The sequence below is a fragment of the Triticum dicoccoides genome, chromosome 2B (genome assembly GCF_002162155.2).
Source record: "Triticum dicoccoides isolate Atlit2015 ecotype Zavitan chromosome 2B, WEW_v2.0, whole genome shotgun sequence".
Lineage (NCBI taxonomy): Eukaryota > Viridiplantae > Streptophyta > Magnoliopsida > Poales > Poaceae > Triticum > Triticum dicoccoides.
This window is the reverse complement of record NC_041383.1, coordinates 667674006-667679805: the sequence shown is the minus strand read 5'-3', so window position 1 is coordinate 667679805 and position 5800 is coordinate 667674006. Positions and strand designations below refer to the sequence as shown.

General features: G+C 47.8%; 1 pseudogene; it reads right to left on the bottom strand.

The window, feature by feature from the left end:
• Window positions 1–2693: 2693 nt before the first annotated feature.
• Window positions 2694–3225, bottom strand: LOC119368263 (annotated as a pseudogene).
• Between the last annotated feature and the right edge of the window lie 2575 nt (window positions 3226–5800).

Below are 5800 nucleotides of genomic sequence, written 5' to 3'. Positions count from 1 at the left end.
CATACTTGCATTTGATTTATGCATCACGCACTAGGAATCCAATCTGCCTACCAGGTTCGATTTAAGCTTATCCAATTAGGGATTTAAGCCATTCGAACGAGATTGAGTACGATTTTCACTGGGGTGGGGGGGGGGAGAAATCAAGCTTACATCCTAGACGCGGTTAGCCTGGACGCGCTTGGAGTGGCGGTAGCCTTGAGTCTTTTAATCATGGACCTCCAAGGGCAGTGTACGGTTGCCTGGCTCACGTGCCCTGACAACCATCTCCACCGCTTAGGCTTTTCTAGCTTATCGAGGCTCGAATGATTCGCCATTCACAACATGCACCATCTCCTCCTCCTCCTCGTCATCCTCTAGAATGATGGCGGTCGACGCCACTGCGGCAGCCGACTGGTCATCAGAAGCCTTGACAAGCCTGTACTTAGTCCATCTGACCTGGATAGACCGACTTTCACCTTTGGCAGGGTCAAATATCAGCCTCTTCAACTCCATCTTCGTCGCCTTCAACATCAGAACATCTGCCTCTTTACGCATCTTGTCCATGCTCTTGAACTGAGAGCCCTCCTCCATGGTCTTCATGAACTTGGGGCTATCACCAAGTGAGCACCCAAGGAGAAATGCCCTCCATCTAGGGTCGTTGGGGAAGGGGTTCATCGTTGTGGAGTTGTGGTGGTGGTGGTGGTGTGCGTGCGTGTGCGTGCGTGCGCGCGCTAGTGTGTGTGTGTGTGTGTGTGTGTGTGTGTGTGTGTGTGTGTGTGAGAGAGAGAGAGAGAGAGGGACTCTGAAAAATGATAATATCAAGGTGGTTATGTTCTTATGGTAATGGTGAAAATTGGAGGAATATGATCAGGGAGGAAGGTAAACATAGAGATTAATGATGTTGTGTGTCTTACTCTGAAAACCAAACATTGATTGCACTTTTTATTCTGAATGAAGCACTGAAGGGTGGGGTGCTATTATGAGGAACCACAAAGGTGCGGTAAAAACTTGAGGTGCTGGAAAATTGGAGAATTCCTAAATTCTTTCCACGCCGACATCATGGCTGCGTTATGGGTTGCCCAACTAGAAGCAGCAAAAGGCTTCAAATCTGTGTGCTTTGAAACTGACAATACGTTGTTGTTGCAAGGGATGAACAACGAAGAGTTCGATCAGTCACCTGCTTGCTTGGTGCTGGCGGAATTAAAGGAATACTTAAAGCAAAACTGTGAAGTTGCTTCATTTTGGCTAGGAAGAACCTTAATAAAGTTAGGGGAGCACTCTGAACTTGTACGCAGCCTTGCAGACTGATCATGTAACTTCTGTTGTAATGAACATAATGTGTGAACCTAAGTCAGTACGATCACTTCATTGAGGGAGTGATGTTGAGCAATACATGAATGCCCATGTGCGCATTGTGAAAGTACTGAACTTCAAGAAAAGCATCCATTCCATGGTTGTTGCAACACACGATGTTCCTATTTAAGCGTGGGAAGAGAGATGGAACAATAGTTCCCAAACAAATCATACTTGGCACCTGAGCCAACCAAAGAGTAGAGCCCAGTCATTCTTAGGTTCATACATGCACAGAATTTTGTGCTCGGTTGGAATTCCTCTGTCAGTGTCATTGATACCCATAGACATGCTAGGACTGGGAACCATCAGGATATGCAATTGCAAAGCTCTGATGTCTCGCGCGGAGTGACAACATCGTCATGGTCAAATGGAGAAAGACTCGTTCACTAATTCACCATCTTAGTTTTTCCTCTCTAGTAGGCAACTAAAAATGACCGGGCAAACTGGTACAGCGGGCGGTCTTGATTCTAGGAATTTGTCGATTACTAGTAGACAGTGGATTGTTGAAGTGTACCCAAAAGGTGGGATATGATTAGTACTGCACATGTCAATAAAAAACATTTTCTGTACAACGTCAATAACAAGCATTTCCCAACCATTTGAAGGATACCCATAGACATGTTAGGACTGGGAACCATCGGGATATGCAATTGCAAAGCTCTGGTGTCCCGCACGGAGTAACAACATCACCATGGTCAAATGGAGAAGGACTGATTCAGTAATTCGCCATCTGTTTCTTTTCCAGTAGGCAACTAAAAATGGTTGGGCAAACTGGTACATCTGCCTCTCTTGAATCTAGGAATTAGTTGATTAATAGATAGTCGATACTTGAAGTGTAACCGAAAGGTGTGATACGATTAGTACTCCACATGTCAATAAAAAACATTTTCAGTGCAATGTTACTTGGCTTTTATTAGACGTAGCAATTCCAAGATTGCTAATTCAGCAACGAAAGACGTCAAAACTTTCAACTCCGCTTCATCAAACCAACGGCAATCAACTCACTGTCCAACCTAGAGCCCCATTCGTCTGGGGCTCATCTGCCAAATAAGCAGAAAATTAGTGAGTTCTTAGCTAGCCTGGTGTGGGTTTTCTAAGATGAGTGTGTGCACGTGCTAGCAAAGCCACATGCGGGTGAGGCTGTGGGCTTTCGGTGGTTGAGGCGCGGGGATGGGGGTGGCATAGGAGAACATGTGGCCAACTAAACAAAAATAAGTACAGTAACAGACAGCTTCAGTCACAGTGTAATCCAAATTCCCCATTTCTTACAACCATAAAACGCCGGACCAAACGCCTTGTTTCGCATCATGCATTATTTGAACAGACAAATCTTTCCTGACGTAGCTTCCGTATAGATGTGCTCAGTATGGCGGAACGCCGCGGTAGTTGCCGGGAGGGAAGTATCTGCAGACAGCCACGGTGTCGCGGCTGCTCCGGCAGGTGCGGCGGGCGCAGCCGAGCTCTCGCGTGGTGTTCCACACCACCTGCGTGTAGGACCCGCATACCTTGCCGGGCGCGCACGCGTTGGCGCGGTGGTCGTACGACTGCCGCTCGTACACCCACGAGCCAGTGACGGCGGCGCCGTCGTTGTACCCACTGCCCCAGTAGGTGTTCTGCCCGTAGACATGCGGGGTGTCCCACTTCAGCGGCTCCAGCTTGCAGCGGATACCAAGCCGGCCCGCGTATCTCTCGGCGTCCTGCTCCAGCGTCGAGTTCCACGTCAGGGGTGCCACGCGGACCTCGCGGCGCGCGTCGTTGTGCGCCTTCAGGAACTGCGTCGCCGTGGGCACGCTAGGGCCGGCGACGGCGACGCCATTGTTGTTGTCTGGCTGATGCCGGCGAAGGCGAGACCAGTGCAAGCAACAAGATGGCGAGGCAGATGGAAGGAGACATGGTCATCTGGTGCATCTGTGACTGTGAGCTCAGTTGATTTGGTGAAGTTTTAGAGGAATTGACGTGCTTATATAGGACAAAACGAGGGGTTAACTTGCACAAGCGTTTGGATGCAAGTGTGCTGCGGATGCGTCAGTTTGGACTTCCGGGAATTAACATGAAGCGTTCATCTCCGACTTAATCGCATATTCACTGCTACCCAGAATTAACAGGTTAGCCGTGACTTCCTATATTGTACTCCAACTGACCTTCCTTTCGTAACAAAAAAAAAGTGAGGACAAATGAGTTATGCCAGGATACACTTCCTATATCTCTCGGGTTTGGTGTTATGCCTTGCCAGATTTTGGATGGCATCACCAAAGGCGGTGTACTATTTGCCGGCAGATTCGATAAAGAAGCTGCTGCAACGCGATGATTCGCGGAGATGCATAGGCCACGACGGAGTGCTCATGGCCGAGCTGACAAGAATGGCGGGGAGATCGGCTACGATGGCAGTGAAGAAGGCCCATTCCGATGTCGTCGACCGGCGTGGGCTCGCACACGGGGCTACTACTGCTTTCCCAAGCTCATGCGACTTAATTTCTGACCACATCAGGGCTCACCATTGTGGGATTGAAGCTCTGCGAAGATGTTGGCAATGAATCGGGTTGATTTTGGCACCATCGACAAAAGAGAAGGGGGTGGTAGGGTTGTGGGAGGGGGGCCTGCACAGACTGATTCCGACGTCCAGTGTTCTTTGGCGGCGCGGCTAGAGGCCAAGAGGGGTAGCGCAGTCTCCCATTTTTTGCTGAAAGTTGCCCTTCTTGGAGCAAAAACTAGCCACATGGTGCCTTTTTGGGATAAAAGACTAACTTTCAAGGATATGCTAGCTAAGGGTTAATACCCCAAACCATAATTTCCCCCCTTAAATATGACTTTTGTGGTATCTCTAGCCCTAAGGACATCTCCAAGGCTATCTTTAAATGGAACGTCTCAAATGTCGACGGACACGTCCAGGGCTACACCATCCCCTAATTCAAACAGTTCAAACTCGCAAATTTGAGAAACACAAGGACAAAATTGTATAGGAAATAAGCTCGGACACCAAATGTAACCATGCAACAACTTAAGGGTCTAAAACATTTTGTTTCGTCTTTTATTAAATTTGGTATACAAAGTTGCCTAAGAAATATGTTGAGCACCAAACAAAATGACAAAGTCTTCTTGCTTCCACAAGAGTTAGCCTTTTTGTTTTTTGGAGATGAGCAACCCCTTAAACTGTTTGCTCCAAGCCTCCAACACCCACGAACATGCCTCTAGCGTACATGGCTCTGTGTGTTGTAATCTCATGATGTCCGAAAGTCGTATTCTGAGCTCGAGCTCAGATTCCCCTTTATCGCAGCCGTTGTGTGGTGTTAACATTCGGACCACTGCCAGTATTTACTCTGTATTTGGAGGAGTATGCCAGGATTTTTTGTAGGTTGTGTCCCACTCAACCACCGCATTCATGCAACAACCTTCATTGTCATAGCCAGGGCTCAGATGGAGAGTTGCCTCGTGGGCGACGGCTCAGTCATCAGCCACCAAGCGGACGTTACCCTATCGCACCCATTAATTCAGCCCTCCTGTATCCTTTCACTGCAAGATTCCTCTATTGCCACTACTCGTTGTCATGGCCATGAGCATAGTTAGCAGAGATGATAGTAGTTGGATCGTGCTCGCCTATCCCCTCCGCTCCACCTGCTTCTGGTTCCACATCAGCCTCCAGATCGACATGAAGCTTATCATCCATGGAGACAGCAACCACCAGCGAGTTGCCATCAACTAACGAGCTCTGTTCAAAAAGAAAAAGACTGGAAATTGTTCCAGCTCCCAGTTTTTTCCAAGGAAAAACATTTGATGGAAACAAGAACTGCATTCTAGAAACGGCCCATCAAATTATTGGCATACCTGAAACGATCCATTCGACATGTGTGAAACAGCACGGCCATCTGATCGTGCCAATGCAGCCTGGTTCACACTTGCCTCTGAACCAACCCCCTCTGAAAACTGAAACCATGCTTCCATTCTTACAGAAAGAAACAAGAAACAATTGAAAAACTAGAGCCACGCACCTCAGCGTCATAGCCGATGCATGCATCCAGTACGCATCACCAATGGATCCCTGCATCTCCTAGTACGCCTAAGATCTGTGTGCTCAGACCTTACCCCCTGAGATTAGTTCAAAACTAGGCTGAAGCTAGCTCCAGCGCTCTCCTGGCGTACGAGATGCTGCCTCCCGCCCACGTTGTTCAAATTTCAAAAACGCCCAACTGCATGCGCACGGACACATGGCATTCAGCTATACAAAAGTCTGTCAACCTGTTGCCACTACTACATCTCATTACATGACGTCAATATATACCAAAGAATTTTTACCTACATACAAAAAACTTTATATACCATAATGGCACCACCACCACAAAGAAGCTCTTCTGATCAATCAACAAATTTAAGGCAGCGATATATACAAGTAGCGACATCATGTAGGGCTGGACAGAAAACAGTCAAAAGCTCATGGAAGGCAACATGCAAATATTAAACAGGGGACATCAAA